This window comes from Phyllobates terribilis, unplaced genomic scaffold (assembly GCF_046119375.1).
Source record: "Phyllobates terribilis strain yellow unplaced genomic scaffold, ASM4611937v1 Scaffold_1__5_contigs__length_1240528914, whole genome shotgun sequence".
NCBI classification, from domain to species: domain Eukaryota; kingdom Metazoa; phylum Chordata; class Amphibia; order Anura; family Dendrobatidae; genus Phyllobates; species Phyllobates terribilis.
The window spans coordinates 966,518,084-966,536,471 of NW_027362761.1; the positions used below are offsets into that span (position 1 = coordinate 966,518,084).

Consider the following 18,388-nt stretch of genomic DNA (forward strand, 5'->3'; position numbering starts at 1 on the left):
CCCCTTAGGGAACTTATCTAGATGTGTTGTGAGCACCTTGCACCCCCAGCTGCTTCACAGAAGTTTATAATATTGAGCCATAAAAATAAAATTTTCAAATTTTTCCCACAAAAAATGTTTTTAATTCCCTAATTTTGCATTATCATAAGGGTAACAGGATAAATTGCACCATGAAATTTGTTGTGCAATTTCTCCTGAGTACGCCGATACCCCATATGTGGGGGAAAACCACTGCTTTGGTGTACGGCAGGGTTCGGAAGAGAAAGGAGCGCTATGTTGGCTGGGATAGGTTGCAGACACCATGTCACATTTGAAGAGTCGCTGACATGCCGAAACAGCTGAAACCTCCACAAGTGACCCCATTTTGTAAACTACACCTCTCAAGGAATTCATCTAGGGAAGTAGTGAGTATTTTTTAATTTTTTAATTTATACCATTGGGCAGTGAAAAAAGCATAATTATATTTTTACCACAAAAAAATGTTTTACCCTCAGATTTTACATTTTCACACAGGGCAATGGGTAAAAATGGTGCCGAAATGTGTCACACAATTTCTTCTAAAAGTGGCAATACCCCATATGTGGCTGTATCATACCGCTTAGCCATACGGCGAGATCTGGGGGGGACGGAGTGCTATTTGACACTTGGAGAACAAATTATTGTAGAATAGGCATTTGGATTTGGGAGCACAACATTTTCTGCATTTCTTTTGGGGGGCAAGGGCCATTTCGCTTTTCCAGAGCCTTTCTGCTACCAGTAACCTGAGTGGGGACTAGCTTTTTTTGAGGACTGAGTTGAAGCTTTTATTGGGAACATTTTACGTAACATTTATCCGGCGCTCTAGGCTGAGCACTTACATCGGGGTTTCCATCTAAATTTCCAAGTGATGTAATTCAGATGAAACCCCTGCAGGATCCATTCACTGTAATGAGGCAGCAGAGTTACTCTGGACTCCGTCTGGCCTCTGTTTAGCGGTGTCCTTTTTTTCTGAAGTGCACAAAACTGTGGCCAACCGCACTTTTATGCACGCCTAAAACAAATGACACCATGGGATCACAGGCCAGACGGCATCCACAGTGGCCTATATCTGCCTCATTACAGGGAATCTTCCATCATGGGTTCCGTCTGAATCACGTATTTCAGAGATTTACACGGAAACTCTGGTGTAAGTGCTCAGCGCAGAGCGCAGGATAAATGTGGGCAGAGCCTTACTGCGATCTTTGGGAGACATAATAAACAAATCAGTAGCAGGTGAAGGATTGGTTTTATTTATTTTTTACGACGTTCCTCGTGTGATATAACTGATTAGATTACTTTATTCTTCGGGTCGGTGCGATTACAGAGATACCAGATTTATATCGGGTTTTTATGACTGACAGCTGTCACACACTAAGAGACGCTTTTTTTTGCAAAATCTAGTTTTTGCATCGCCATATTTTGAGAGCTATAATTTTTCCATATTTCGGCCGACAGAGTCATGTGACGGCTTGTTTTTTGAGGGACGAGTTGACATTTTTATTGGTACCATTTTTGGGTACGTGACGTTTTTTGATCGCTTTCTATTCCGTTTTTTGGGAGGTAAAATTAACAAAAACCAACAATTCAGGAATTGTTTTTTGAAGTTTTTTTTTATGCCGTTCTGCATGTGGTAAAAGTGATCAGGCAGCGTTTTTCTTCGGGTCAGTACGTTTACAGTGATACTACACTTACTGTATATTTTTTTTATGTTTTGGCGCTTTTACACAATAAAACAATTTTATAGAAAAAATTTTTTTTTTGCATTGCTTTATTCTGAGCGCTATAACTTTTTTTATTTTTCGGCTGATGGAGCTGTATGGCGGCTTTTTTTTGCGGAACAAGATGACATTTTCAGCGGTACCATTTTGCTTTTTGATCGCATTTTTTTTCCACTTTATGTTTGGCGATATGATGAAAAAGCATATTATTTTGCTCCGTTTTTTATTTATTTTTATTACGGTGTGCACAGAAGGAATTAATTAGTGTGACAGTTTTATAGATCGGGTTGTTTCGGACGCGGCGATACCAAATATGTGTACTTTTTTTGGTTTTGCATAAATATACGGATTTATTGGTTTAATATTTTATTTATTTATTTTTATTTATTTTGTGATTTTTTAACAGTTTAAAAACATTTTTGTTTACTTTTTTTTTTACATTTTTACTTAGTCCCTGTATGGGACACTAATTTTTATTTTTCTGATCACTGATCTCATGTAATGTAATAGACATGTATTACATTACATGAGATCTTTGCTGACTGTTTCACAGTCAGTGTGTCCTGCCAGGCTTCAGCTGCAGGCTGAGCCTGGCAGGACACCATATATGGCAGATCTGGAGGCTTTCATGTGACCTCCAGCTGCCATAGCAACGCCAGGTCCTGGAAGGTATCAGGGGTCCGTCGGAGAGGTAAGTAAGACGACCCCCTCTCCTCTGTCTATCTTCTATATGCCGCGATCACTATAGATCGCGGCATATAGAATATAGCAAAGGGTTAACATCATTGGGACCTGATCCAATCAGGTCCCGATGATGTCCCCTGTCAGAGCTAACGCTCTGCACTGGAATCGCAGCGCTTGCAGGACCCTGGGGGTCTTGAGCGCTGCGGGACCACCCACCGTTTTTAAACGTCGGCGCTGCACAGAGCTCAGCAAGCGCCGACGTTTATCTACAGTGGGCCGTCGCGAAGCGGTTAATGAAAATCCAATGGAAATGCTATGATGCATTTATACCTCTATTAAAAGTCAGTGCTATCATTGTATATTTGGTGTTATAACAGGAACCCTTTGCACGGTTTAATGAAAAATATTCAACATTTAAATTAACTGTTTATGTGGCTGTTTAAGAAATGCGTAATATATGCAGCCCTTAGTCAGACAATTTGGATGTTCATGTGTTGAAAAAAAAGCATCTGTTATTTATAGGCTATTAAACCAGGCTAAAGTAGCTAATTACACAAGACACACCATTACATTAAAAATAAAGTGAAGTAAAGTGTAAAATGATTTCCACTATATGTAAAATTATATCTCTGGATGTTAACACTAGTGTTGAGCCACTCCCGTAGTGTTCGAGTAGGGTTCGGTTCGTCGAACACCCGTATGTTTGCCGAACTGTTCGTCGAACTGTTCGTCGAACACCTTCGAACACCGTTAAAACCAATGGCAGGCAAACAAAAACACATAGAAACACATAGAAAACACCTTCAAAGGTGTCCAAAAGCTTACAAACTGCTCAGAAGACACAACTAACACATGGAAAAGTGACAAGTACATATAGTCATGCGAAAATAAAAGAGATGGAGGAGTAAAAGGAGGGGGAGACACAGATATAGGCATGTCATGCCCTTCTAAAACCAAAAAAGTGTGAAGCCGACACGGCCAGTCCGTTCCTGCCCATGAGACCTCCGTGTCGCCGGGTTTGTGCCAGAGCTGCGGTGGATCCTGACGGCCTGCCCCCCTCTCTCAATACTGGTGCCTGTGTAATAGTGGGGAAGGATGTAGCCTTCCCTAGGCACTGAAGTAGTTAAGGAAAATGTTCCCTTAGTTAATCCTCTCTGAACTGTGGTAGGCCAAGCGAAGGGGGTAGCTTCAGTGGTCCAGTCAGTAGAGTAGAGAGGGAACTTAGTGCCTGGATCAAGCCTTGAGTGATATAGAGCTTATTCCTGGCATAATTCATTGTGGGCTGCAGTACCTGTAAACAGCCACAAGATGCCACTGTCCTGGGTGCAGATGTCAGGTTGAGTCTGCTAGCAGTGTTACAGACAGGGATGAGTTAATGCTGTGTGATGACAGCTCACTGAGGGTGGGAAAATCTCTGTTTAGTTTCCAGAATCAGGAAGTGATTCTTCAGTAAGAGATTGGACAGTAAATCGTTCAGGCAGCCTGACTATAGTGGCTGCTAGGGTAGACGGGAGCTCCATACCCTCAGACAGTGGGATCACTAGTGTGCAAGTCTCCCCACACAAGAGCACGAGTCCTGTCAGCCGCCCGGAGAAACTCATCAAAGGTAGTGAGGACCCGGGGCACTTCTAGTCTGCAGGAAGCAGAGGAAGATAAATAGGACTCCAGGCTAAGACGTGGGGGAGAGATCGAATCCAGGTCACTGTCAGTATTACAGAAGAGTCTCTTGGGCCAGAGATTAGAGTCACAGAGATGCTTCACTTAAAGAGGGAACCAGGGCTGAAGGAGTTACCAGCGCCTGTGAGAGAGATGATAACCTGTCGGGCCTTATCCATTATATCTGCCTGTAAATATTGTACATATTCCTCTTCCCCAAGTAAAGTCCAAGTTCTGGTTAAGAAACTCGTGTCCTCTGAATTTATTGGTGCCCTGGTCCCAGAAGAGAAATGCCTGGAGACAGCCGCGATCGGATGGCTTGAAGTAAGTGAAGATCACTACATGCACAGCCACACTTCAGAGGGAGGACACGTATTGTCTGTATGGTGCCATAGTGAGAGGGGGCTACAGCTCGCCCATGACTACCTCGCTGGGGCACCTTACACCTGTCCGCTGGTGGGCCGAGCCCCCCCCGCGGTGGGGGGGAGTAACATCTGCAGAAGAAAGACCATCTTCCAGCCAAACTAAGATGTCTGCTTCTTTTCGTGGACAATGTGATACGATCCCTTTCTTACGGACACGCCCATCGCTACAAATTCCAGATGAGGCACAAAAACAGCAGGTGCTTCAATGTATATCAAGTGCTCCTTCAAGTGGGCTCTCCTCCACCTCAACTTCAACATCACAAATACTCCAGTCCTCAGAGGTGTCACCCCAATCACGCTTGCTTCCTCACAGCTCCCAAGTCTCCAGCTGCCCGTCTGAGTATGGGGTAACACAGATGGTTTAGTCTGCCCAGCTGTTTACTCATACTATAGCCTGGGAAACGGAGGTCTGCTCCAGAGCTTCTGTTAATCCAGACGAGGAAATGATCTGCACTGATGCCCAGAATCTTTATGAGTCGGATCCAGGACCAGATGAAGAAGGTTCTGAGCATAATGTAGACCCTCGTTCCCAAACTGTAACTCCTGTTGGTGGAGACAATGAAGAAGACGATGATGAGACTCAAATACCTGATTGGAGCGACAACTTGACTTTTCTGTCAGGGCAGGAAGAGGTTGGCTCTGAGGACGACGGGTGTGAGAACACACAGGGTGATGATGACGAGGTTGGAGATCCCACTTACTGTCAACCCACAGTCAGCCAGTCGATGAGGTCAGCAGAGGAGGTGGAGGAGGATGTGACTAGCCCAAGGGATGGGGATGACTCGGTACCCGGGCCTTTGCCTGGCCTTTGGGATGTCGCAGTGGTCGGCTCCTGGGCCCGTACCCTGGGGTCAGTCTTTAAAAGGGTGGATAATTGTTAATTTTATAAGAGTTCGTGACGCCACCTGTGGTATCTGGTGAGAAGCACCAGCGCTGCAGTAGTCCACTGAGGCCGGTGATAAGGCAGTTCAATGGTATAGCTCCCCACAGGTGGAGCTAGGCCTCAGAAAAGCGTATGCAGGGGGAATGCAGGACAGGCGAGACCCAGCTGGGTCAGAGCAAGAACGGGAACGGACACGGTAGTCACTTCAGTACCTTTTACTGGTGGAAATTCAGGCACATCCCGGAGCACTGTAGGGTGAAGGGTGCATATCAGGATCCTCCCCAATGAGCGGGTGTAGGGCCTCCTGTTTCTTGCCTCTGCGTAGTAAGTTTCTGACCTGCTTGGAGCTAGGCCTAACTTTGTCTCTGTCCTGCGCTGGCTGACCTTGTGGTAGGGCCTTGTCTTGGAGTTCACGCTCCCAGTATGCGGGGCCTAAGCGTCTCCTGGCTCTGTTACGTATCAGCACCTTAGCGATCCTGGGACTTGTAGTTCTCCAGGTATTCCGGTTATGCCTTACTGCGTCATAGATATCCCGGTAAGCTCGGATCCTGTGTCCGGTAAATGCTTCGGGGTGAGCTGGTTAAGCTCCTCTGCCCCCTATGTACTAACTCTCCACTCGCCTTCGGCCTACTCGGGCCCTCACTAGGCTATACACACTAACGGAAACTTGCCGCGCTTCACTGATCTTATGGCACCGGCACACCTTAAGCTCTAACTGGGCTCCCTGAATCTAGCTAACAGGACCCTCATGCTCCACTGCTGAACTATTAACTGAGTTCTCTAGACTAGACTGAGCTCCACTGCAGACTGACCTCTCTTAGGCTTCTCTACTGTAGGAACTCTTCAGAGGAACTGAACTGCCTAGCTCCACCTTCCCTATTTATATCCCTAACGGGCTCCCTCTGCTGGTCTGAGGTGGAAGGTGGAGATGTGTGAATGTTTATGGGGGCCTCTTGTGGAGGATTCCATCAATGCACTCTTCTAGGATCTGTGATACCAAGCGCAGCTGGGTGTCACAGATGCTATTGACGACGAGGTTAGGTTGCGCCTTCCTGGACAGAGACGGAGTACTGGAAGCACGTCAACAACTGCATCCTAAACCACAACTCTGCCTCTGACCACAAGTCGTAGTGGCTCTTCAGGTCGCATGGGCTCTAAGCTTTGCATAGCCTGGGTATTTTTTCAGATCGATAAGGATGACCCAACTCGTGTTATCTGTAATATTTGTCACCAAAAGCTAAGTAGAGGCCCAAAAATCCATAGTTTGAGTACTTCATGCATGAACCGTCACATGGATATGAAGCATAAGTTGCAGTGGGAAGCTCACTGTGCTACAATGCGGCCTAGCGGGCCGTGCCAACCACCGTCTGCCCCATCTTGTGCATCCGCGGCCTCTTCATCCTCTGTGACTGGGGGGACAGCAGTCACACATGTTTTTGGACACAGACCTGCCACCTCTTTACCCGCAACAGCCAGTGTGATTGGCAGGTCATCATTTCATTTGGAAGTAGAAACACCAGCTGGTGTTGAGCGCTCTCCAACATCGAGAGCACCACCTTTGGATCAAGGCAACCTAACTTTTCTGCCTGCATCTTCCTCACAGACCGGCAAGTTTGCCGGGGACACCCTACTCAACCCCGTCTAAGCACAACAGCCAGGCCTCGGTCCCTCAGATGTGGACAAGTAAAAGACCATTTCCTCCTAGCCATGACAAAGCTAAGAGGTTGAATTTCACCATCTGCAAGCTGTTGGCTACAGAAATGCTGCCTTTCCGCCTGGTGGACACAGAGGATTTTTGAGACCTTATGTCCGTCGCAGTGCCCCAGTACCAGATGCCCAGTCGGCACTACTTCTCAAAGAAAGGTGTGCCTGCGCTCCACCAGCATGTCGCACACAACATCACCGCTTCTTTGAGAAACTCTGTGTGTGACAGGGTGCATTTCACCACAGACACTTGGGCGAGTAGGCATGGACAGGGGCATTACATGTTGCTGACTGGGCACTGGGTAACTATGGTGACAGCAGGACATAGGGCGGCTGTCCAAGTCTTGCCGTCCCGAGTTGTACGTCAATCCTCTTTATCTAGAAGTTCCTCCACTGCTTCTGCCTCCTCAACCTCCTCTCGGTCCTCCACCTGCACCCAAAGCCTGTCTGGTAATGCCACCCGCTTTCTAACTGCACAGAAGGAATCCTGCACACCTCCTTACTATGCTGGCAACAGGGCTCAACGGCATCAGGCAGTGTTTACTTTGAAATGTCTGGGAAATGTGAGTCACACAGCTGACAAGTTGTGGTCAGCTCTGGAGACCCAGTTTCATGATTGGTTGTCTCCACTGGACCTGCAACCAGGGAAGGCCGTGTGCGACAATACTGGGTGCGGCCCTTCGCCGGGGCAATGTCACACACGTGCCTTGTATGGCTCACGTGTTGAACCTGGTTGTCCAGCCATTTTTAGCCCACTATTCCGGACTAGATGGCCTTCTGCAGAGGGCACGGTCGCTGTGTGCTCACTGCCGCCGTTCGCATCCCACAGCTCAACGACTTATATCTCTACAGAAGTCGTTGGGCCTGCCAGTTCACCGGCTGAAATGCGATGTGCCGGCACGGTGGAATTCAACTCTGCACATGTTGCAGCTACTGTGGCAGCACAGACAAGCCCTGGTGCAATACGTTCTGACGTATAGCCTGGGCCAACGAGATCCAGAGGTGGGGCAAATCACGCTGCAGGAGTGGTCTCAGATCAGGGACCTATGAAGTTGACGCGCCCCCAGGGTCGTGGGGTACCCGGAGCCGGGCCGGTAGACGCTGGGGGTTGTAGTCACTGTGGCGGTGACCCGGTCCGTGACCCAGGGCGGTCAATCCAAGGGTAATTTGTATATATGGGTTTTATAATGTCCGACTACGCCACCTGTGGAGTGCGGCCAAAGGGGCCTCCGCTGCGGAACAGTTCTCTGAAGCTGGTGGTTTTTCAGCAATGGTATTATTACTCCCCACAGGAAGAGTGTAGCTTCCGGGCAGTGTGGGAGGATGATGGTGGTTGTAGTGCAGAGAGTCAGTAATGAACACAGAGTCCGTGTGATGCAGTCCCAAGATCTTTACTCACAGTTGTTGCAGTCCAGATTACAGGTACCAGAGCAATCTCCCCCGTCGTGCTGTGCGTACTCAGTGAGGGGCTCGGTACACCCCCAGATAGCTCTGGAGTACTTCGCAGGACCCCCTTCTGTGTGTCCTTTCTCTGGCCTTCTCCCTGCACCTCACACCCAGTGACACTTCTATCCGGTATCCTCGGGCCTTGGCGGGCGACGTGTGTTCCGTCCCCTGGGTCCTATGTGGCTACCTTCTTAGTGAGACTGGTGTGCACTTTGGCCTGCAGTACATGAAATGCTGCAGCCTCCGGTTTCTAGTTGAGCCTTGCTGTTTCTCCGCTAGTTGAGGGACCTGTTCCCCTTATCTGGCCTGACCCCTCTACCTCCTGGTAGCAGCGGGAGTACGGGTGGCCTTCGGCATGGCCCCTACCCCTAGGGTCCCTTCGGTTCCTGGAGCCTTCCCGCTCCCACTCCTCTCTTCTCTCTTTCAGTCCTGGACCTCCCAGGCTAGGCCCGCCTCCGGAGCAGAGCTCATGCAGAGCCTCTGCTCCTGTCACTTCTCCTCCTCTGACTGGTTTGATCTTTCTAAGATGGCTTCCTATTTATACTCTCCCTGTCATGTGCTCCCCTAAGCTGCTTTCTCCACCCACACCCACTACATAGGACCCTCCCACCAGCTAGGGACCTGGGACTGTGCTCTCCCTTAGGAGCAATCTCGCCCTACCCGCACTGCGGGTATGTGTTGGATGCAGGTGTTAGGGTCCCGAGCCATACTCCTTCCTTACCTGAGGGTGAGATACCACACCTCTGGGTGAGATGCAGTACCTCTGTGGCGACTGAACCCTCAGGGGTGCCACACACCCTTCTGCACAGTTTTGAAATGGCGACGAAGATGTTTAGTGCTGACAACGATGCCATTATCAGCATGACTATTCTGGTGATTTACATGCTGGAGCACACGTTAAACAGAATTCAGAGTCAGGTTGTGGGACAAGAGGAGGTGGAGGAAGTAGAGGAGGAGTCGTATGCGGAAGGGATAACATCTCCAAGGTCCAGACGGTCGGCAGCACCAAGGCGGCAGGCATGGGAGGGTGGGGGAGAGGGATTAACCAGGGCGCATGGTAGCAGCCAAACTGTTGAGGAAGGTGCAGGAGCCGAGGAAGAAGTGGAGGACGAACTGGCGATGGGCATGTAAGACTCATCAGATGAGGGAAACCTTGATCACATTTCTGTTGTGCGAGGTTGGGGGGAGAGGGCAGTGGAAGGAAGCATGATTCTTACCTCGCTACCAACACAACAAGGACTTGGTCCTCCTGGATGCACAAGACACATGAGTGCCTTCTTGCTGCACTACCTGCAACATGACCCTCGGATTGTCAGAATTCGAAGTAATCCCGACTACTGGGTTGCCACACTCTTAGATCCCCGGTACAAAAGTAAATTTGCCGAAATAATTCCTGCCATAGAAAGGGATTCACGCATGCAGGAGTATCAGCAGAGGTTGTTGCAGAATCTTACATGTGCTTTTCCACAAAACACCAGTGGTGCACATAGTGAATCTCACAGTTCTAACTTGCAAACCGTGGGACTGTCGAGTCTTCATCACTCAAACCGTAACAGTAACAGCAATTTTGTGGAATCGTTTCACCACTTTTTTAGACCATCCTTTGCAAGGCCACAGGAGACAAGAAGTCTGACACATAGTCAACGCCTAGAGACGATGGTACAGAAGTATCTCCAAGTAAACATTGAAGCCATGACTGTGTCACTGGACCCTTGCTCTTTTTGGGCTTCCAATCTGGATAAATGGCCGGAGCTTGCCACTTACGCCTTGGAGATCTTGTCATGCCCCGCAGCCAGCGTTCTGTCTGAACGTGTGTTCAGCGCTGCTGGTGGTGTGCTGACAGGTAAGCGCACGCGGCTGTCCACTGAGAATGTAGACAGACTCACGTTCATAAAGATGAACAAATCATGGATCCGCAAGGACTTTTCTACCCCTGTGTCATCCTGGGGAGACTAAAAGCTTGAGGATTTGGTAAAATCACCTCACCAACCGTTTTAAGCAACTCTGGGGCAATTGATGCCACTTAAGTGGTGTCTGTGCCACAATTTTTGGAAAAAATGGAGACTCTTTTTGGAGTCCCCTTGCTGTGTTTTATGTGACGTTGGCATCGTCAATTCCAGGTGGGTTGGGTCTCCTCCCCCCCTTTTAACTGTAAGAAACTACATACCCTATGGCTTGGGGTAACACAGATGGTTGAGTCTGAAGAGCTGTTTACTCAGAGCTCTGCTCCAAAGCTTCAGTGTCTGCTAGTCAGCGTAGAATTTTTAACTGCATCTAGCCTAGGCAATACTTTGGGCGTAGTAGCCCAGCTGCGAAGCAAGCTGCACCGCCTGTGTATCTAATAAGAATTTTTAAATGCATCTAGCCTAGGCAGACTGTGGGGACCCCCAACCAAACCCAGACGCTCAGCCCCCCTACCGCCCCCCTTTCCTTGACATTGCAATAATGTAACTCTTACAACTGGATGGGTGAGGATCGGTCACAGCTTTATTAACTCTTTATACTCATTCCATTAGAAAGGCATTTTATTTCTAAAATAATTCAGCTTGTTGCAGCGTGCCCTGGGTCTCCACACCCCCAAGTTGGCCAACAAGTGTAACTCTCCAACATGTCCTTTCTATTTCCAGGCCACGGAGGACCCTGCGTACTCGTATGCAGGACTCTGACCCCCATCCATCACTCTTAACGCTTGTTCCACTCCGTTCTGGAGTCCTGACAGGAATATGTCCAGTCCAATATCCATTAAGTGAACACCGTCAGGCCGTATGAGGCCTGCTTTATCTCCTTCCAGTTGTCGGTGTTGTATCACTGCACCGCCTCTGTCTCTTCTAAATTTTGCCATCCGAATATTTATTACCCGCCTTGTCCGTTCGATGGCCGTGATGTCTCGCGCACCTTGCCATACCGCTATCGGCACAATCTCTGACCATACTATAGTTAGTTTTGTGAAAAATTCTCTGAAGCGCTCAGTGTCTAGTTTCATTATTGCCATTAGTTATGCGCTCTTGTGATGACCTAGGTCGTTTCCCCGGGCCTGTATAACTAAGATGACCGGACCTCTTGCCTCTCTCCCTACCTTGATTACCTCCATTAGTACCTGTTGCCATAGCAGGCCTCTAATACCTCTCCAGTTGAAATATGTGTTATGAAACTCTAATTTCCTCCCGCCTGGGCGGACTTTCGCCCTTTTTTCTGCCCAATATATATACGAGTGGCCTATCACCCACACTGTTGGCTTAGCGTCACCTGTAAAAGAAAAAAACCATGTCAGGATAACAAGTCCGGTCTTATGTATCTCGCCAAACACGTGGATCGCCATTTCCCTATCCTCTGAACTTCTGTTTCTGACATTCCTGCTCTTGCTGCTTCCGTGGCCGCGCCTATGCAGAATGAGTGTGTCCCGTAATCTTTGGGGTGGTTCCCTGCCGATGTTATGCATTTATTAAATATAGCTTGGAACTGGTATCTTGATAATGGCGTTCCATCAATGTGTGATAGGAAGAAATTACTTTGTGATCTGATGGTTATATATCTTTTTACTATTGTTACCCGACTCAGTGTACCGTTTGTGGGTTGTAGAAGTACCTAAGTGCCCCTGCCCGCTGGAACCGTTTTCGATTGGCGTATGCGTAGATGTATTGCATTATTGGCTATGACTACGTCCTGGTGTAATAAGACTCCACTGGTGGTAATTTTGGATTGAGGGACTAATTTGCTTATGCATAGCGCCCCGAAGAAGGCGATCGCAAATGCAATAGACAGTAGTGTTGCTTCAAATTGTGAGTGTCATGTTAATGGTGTTAGGGATATGATGTGAGAAATCCGTTTTAATGACACGGGACGGGACGTCTACACTCCTGACTTGGCTGACCCCTTTTCCACCCTTTTATGGATTGTCTGATGATGAATCTCTTTGTCACATCTCCCCAATTCAGTAGTTGGAAGTGAAATGCTACTCCGGTCAGACACCGCTGCGCTGACGCCCCTGATATGCCCCTCATCATTAGCTGGTGGAGAAATTCTATGGTGACTTGTAATCTGGCTTGTTCACATTGGTCAACCCGTCTGCCTGCTACTAGTCGTGTCCACTCTTCCCATGCCTTACCGTATGCTTGCCACGTCGACGGGGCAACTGACGCTCTGATTAATGGCATCAACTATTCGCCACTAGATCCCATAGGGAGGGTGGGCAACTGTTGCCCGATGGGTGGGCGTTGGGGAGGAGCTCTGTGAAAATCTGCCAATTGAATTGTGATAAAGCGTTAGCAGCAGCTTTAGACCCCTCAGCATTGTGGCTAGCGCGGACCCATGCATTGTGTTTTAGGCACAGGAATGCTAGCCGGCGTAGACGGGAGAGACGATAATGCCATCTTATTAATGCAGTGCGCTAGGCTGGTGTTTTTTGTTATGAAGCGTATATTTTTGTTAGCCAGGAGCGCGCCCCATATTTCTATTGCTACCACTATTGGGAAGAAAACATTTTTTCCGGGCTAGATGCAGCTAAAAATTATTATTAATTTCAAAGCTGGTGGAGCTTGGTATAGATGGCATAACACAATGAGTACCACACACTGCTATTATGCCCAAAATTATTTTCCAGGCAAGATGCAGCTAAAAATTATTAGTAATTTGAAAGCTGGTGGAGCTTAGTATAGATGGCTAATAGAATGAGTACCACACACTGCTAATATGCCAAAAATTAGTTTACAGGCAAGATGCAGCTAAAAATTATTATTAATTTGCAACCTGGTGGAGGTTAGTATAGATGGACTAATAGAACAAATCCCACACACTGCTACAAGCCGAAGCCCAAATATTTTTTCAGAGCTAGATGCAGATAAAAATTATTTTGAATTTGCAACCTGGTGGAGGTTAGTATAGATGGACTAATAGAACAAATCCCACACACTGCTACAAGCCCAAGCTCAAATATTTTTTCAGAGCTAGATGCAGATAAAAATTATTTTGAATTTGCACCCTGGTGGAGGTTAGTATAGATGGACTAATAGAATGATGCTATGCCCGAAAGGTTTTACTTCACTAGGTGCAGTAAAAAAAATTGTATTCTATACACAGGTGGTGTAGCTTGCAACACAGATAGGCTACTCCACTGACTAACATACACTGCAAGAGGCCAAAAAGGATTTGCTTTGCTAGATTTAGCCAAATGTTGTGAAAAAAACTTGCACAGCACTGGCACAGACCTGCCTGGCAAAAAGTGATAGGAACTGATGTAACCTAGCCCTGAAAAGGACTGCAATTACAATTAATGTTTACTCCCAACCTATCTATTTAAGAGCACAGACCTGCCTGATAAAAGTCGTAGGAAATGATGTAACCTAGTCCTCAAAAGGACTGCAATCACAACTATTCCCTACTCCCAAGCTATCTATAGATTTGTGCGAAAATTGGCTTGAAATTAACACTGAAAGTATAGAGCACACAGCAACAGTGGTGCTGTCTAACACGCTGCTGCAGCAGTGAGAAAATGGTGGTGAGGGGGAAAATGGCTGGGTCTTATAGGGCAAGGACATGTGACATACAGTGCCAGTGACACATGCCCTTGCTTGTGTGAAAAAAAGCACTTCGCTCCGTGTGTGCGCTGCTGATAGGCTGACAGACTGCACCTCCCCACTGTAAATGCGGGAAAGAGAAAAAAAAATGGAGATCTTCATTATTTCTGCAGAGATCCATCTCCTGCCCCTCCCCCCGCCCCGCTGTACACTCAAACTGCGTATTAACATTAATTTTCAGCATTAATGAGAAAAAATCCAGTTATGATTTTGGTGCACGAACAGTTATCGAACATAACCTCGAACAGCCGAATTTTTTTCAAATTGTTCGTGTTCGCCTAACGGCTCGAACACCGACCAAAACAGCTTGAATTTGAGATTGGCGAACAGTTCGAGTCGAACACCGCTCATCTCTAGTTAACACTGCTCTTAAAGATGTACACTAGACATTTAGACTACAAGTAATGTAGAAAGATCTCTCACTTCATCCAGATAGGGTCAGATTTCTCCCGCATAGAGAAGCTATTGGTGACCAACAAGATGATTGGTTTCCACATCCCAGCCAATCTTTAACAAGCTAGTCTGTGTTCCACAAAACTCCGTAATGTCTCAGAGTAAAACTTGGATGTCCGCCATGAGGGAGCCTTCTCCTGATTCATACTGCCCCTGGTCTGATGAGCATTATTGTAGCATGAAGACTGCAAGAAATATTGCAAGCCTTGATTTGTATTAAAGAAAATGTATCCTCTTCTTATTGTATTTTTAACATGATAATAAAGACATCATTTTTCTTGAGTTTCTGTTCTGAACTCTGAGTAGTGTTAGAAAATGACTCACTTCTGGGAGGGTTTTGTTGGCATGCTCTGTGACGTGAGCAGAGGTCACTGTGCAGGGTGGTGCGAGATCAGCTGTCCCCACACCAATTGTTAAATCTAGAACAGCAAAACTTGCCCACTATTTTTTTTTATAACCTTGCCACTCTTTTTTTAAGAGTCTGTTTATATTAATTGACTGGTGGCACTATGTGACTGCGAATAGGTAAACTTTTACTGATCGGCAGACCAATGACTGTTCACACAGGCAGACCAAAGTAAATGATACGCACTGAGTGATCTATAGTAGATCTCAGTGTGCTTATGCTGTCATTAGTCTCGGCAGCACAAGCCTTTTTTACACCGGACGATGCACCACCAAGAACCATGATCTTTTGCGCTGCATTAAAGATCACTTCACCCAATGAACAAGCGTTGGACTTGTTCATTGGGTGATTGGCAGCCTGTTTACATGGACGGATAATCGTGAAACAAGCATTTGTAACAATGCTCGTTCACGATAATCTTTCAGTGTAAATGACAAGGAGTCAGGGCAAAGCACAATCTTTCTCTCATTGTCTTTGTGAGACTCAAGCTTTGGTTATGTGCTTTATTTACTTGAAATTCGCTTGCCAATAAAAGTTTCTACAGTTGCAGTAATTAAAAATTATGTTAAAGTACTAAAGTAATCCACAATTCATGAATTATCCACAAGAGAACATCTGAATATGTGCTGCAGTATTTACTAGTTTTACTCGTAATTAGGAATCAGATGACACCGTAATGTATCATCACTGTGACATGAAGTCTGGAGGATGCTTCTGTGGTCAATATTTTACCTTTTCATTTATAAAGTGTCTAATGACTTGTAGTTCTGTCTGTAACCTTTGTGATTTTCATTTCTTGTAATGTTTCATTTTAATTACTATAGAGTGACAAATATTCCTATAAACAAATATACATAGATTTTCTCTAAGTTGACGTGAAAACAGTCCTTAAAAGGGTTTTCCTGCTTTCAACTTTTTATTTCATAGTCATGTTCTGTTTAAAAAACCAACAACAAATCCACTTTACAGACCCGTTGCCGCTCCAGCTCTGCCTCTCTGCCACTGCCACGGTCTTTGTTGGTATGGCTGCATCGGTAATGCCGCCATTATAGCTTAAACCACTACAGTCAATCAGGCGGAGTCAGTGGTGATGCCAAGGCAGACAAAATATATCAGTTCTTCAGCCATGTCAACAAAGCCTGGGAACTGCGGTGGGGAGTCAGTGCTGGAGCATTAAGGTTATTGTTATTTTTCACCCAGCTTGCACATGGGATAAAAGCAATTGCAAGTGGAAACCTCATTTAAATTCTGTTTCTGTATACTTTTACTTATTTGCATCCAATATAATGGCACCTGACTATGTTATCTGTAAGCTACATTGGTATATTTAGTAATTGTAAAGTTCCAGATCTGAAGTCTCACGTGAAATGTTATTTTCCAACAATACAAATACATATAGTTACTTCATATATTAAATTAGAAGAATAATGCCAAATGGACCATGTAGATCCTAAATTGTTTCTGGAAGCCGTAGTTCAGGAGAGCTCTTCCTGGTCTGGGAAAGAATGCCTAAATGAGGTCTTAACAGTCTAGGTCTCCAATAAGTTTTCTTTACTAGCTGTATCCATATAGTAAAATATTGCGCTTTCTATTTTTCAAAGAAACCAAGTGACCAGGCAGATATCATGTCATATTATGCTTGCTTTGTACAAGCATAACTATATTGTGTAACATAAACAGTAAAAGTGTTAAAAAATAATACACACAGTTATTAGTATTACCCCTGTTTGGAGCACGGCAGCAAAAGCCATACCCTTAGACATCCACCACCGGCTTTACCATTTTCCATACCATGATGTAAATTTGGAAACAGTTATTTGTTACGAGTAATTTTTATATATATTTTCTTCATTTATTTGTAACTTTACTTTCTTTTATTTCCCTTAGTGAACTAACTCCAACTCTACAAATGGATGACATTTTCAATATGCTCGGTGAGTGCAGAATGCATCAATTAATGCCTGTGATTCAAAAAAATCATATGTATTATAGATACATTAAGAATTTTTTTTAAAAAAAATCACAATGTAGTAGCAATATTTCAATATTTTTGCCAAAATATGTCTATAATTTAAATTCTTAAAAAGCTTTGACAAGACTGGCCATCAAGGTGAAATTGAAATGAATCAGTCTTCTTATGCTGGCGTCTAGCTTTTTCACTTCAATAGCCGTAGAACATTATTACCTATTATTTAATACATAGGATTGAAGATTTCCCTAGGATTAGCTATATGATGTTGTGATAAAATTGGAGGATGTTGTACTAACTAGTTATGACCTAATTTCCTGAGTGAAATATTTGCATACTGCATTTCAAAATTCCAATGATGCCTTTATATGAAGCAATTATTTCTAAATTTCCTTTTTTGCTTTTTATTTGCTTACTGTCAAATGATGCATTTCAAATGGTGTTTTTCCTTTGTTACTTTGTGTTACACTTGTATAGTTGGATGATATGATTTCTGATTTCCATGGATGAGGCTGTTGAAACCCTTGCACATTACAATAAATATTACAATAAATAGTTGGGGAAAGCTGTTGAATGCCACACATTATTTATCACTTAAAAAAAAAACCCTACAGCCTGGGTACAGGAATTTAACAAAACTTTTAAGAAAAACAAACAAATTTTTACTTGATCCACCCTCCCCAGGTCCAGTACTGAGTCTCCACCGCTGCTACTGGTGATTGTTTTTATTTGCAGCGCTGACATGTCAACAGCGCTACAACCAATGACTGAGCTCTCTGGCTATGAGTGGCTCTTGCCATCAACTCAGGCTGAGCTCCGTTATTGGCTGCAAAGCTGTCTTTGTGACATATGCACTACAGACAATAACAGACACCGAGAGCAGAGGTGTAGACTAGCGCCGGACCCGGGGAGGGTGAGTCAAGAACAGTTGTTGTTTTTTTTAACAAGCTGCAGCTGCGGAACAGAGGTTTTATGAAAGGTGCGTTTACAATGGCCGAAATGCGTCTGTTAATTGATCGCCATTTGTCTACATAGAAGCCGATCAGCGGTTGTTTAATAGCCTCTTTAGACAGGCTGACCACGCTTCCATGCGCACAGAATGATTATTAACATGGCTGACTTATCTGACTACTTAGGCTGGGTGCCCACGTAGCGTTTTTCAAGCGTTTATGCTGCGGAATTTCCGCAGCATAAATGCTTGTGAAACGCTAGGTAATCCGCACCCCATGATCCCCAAGGGGATTCCGCATGTTCTATGCACATGCTGTGGATTTTTCCGCAGCGTTTATGGTGCGTACAAAAATCCGCAGCATGTCATTTAATTTTGCGGAAGCGCAGCGGAACTCCCGCCTTTGACTTGCATTGAAACGCATAGAAACCGCGAAGGTACATTTGTACAAGCGGCTTCTATGCGTCTCTATGTGCGGATGGTACCCAGTTCTGGAGGAGAGGA

The 18,388-nt window shown here is 45.6% G+C and overlaps 1 protein-coding gene across 2 annotated transcripts in view; it reads left to right on the forward strand.

The window, feature by feature from the left end:
* FHIP1A (FHF complex subunit HOOK interacting protein 1A) overlaps window positions 1-18,388 on the forward strand; it is a 412,196-nt gene that overhangs the window by 96,705 nt on the left and 297,103 nt on the right. For both annotated transcript variants that reach the window (XM_073642529.1, XM_073642528.1), the window contains one exon: window positions 16,854-16,900. The gene's annotated coding sequence lies outside the window, so the exon portion shown is untranslated. The remainder of the gene's footprint in view (window positions 1-16,853; window positions 16,901-18,388) is intronic.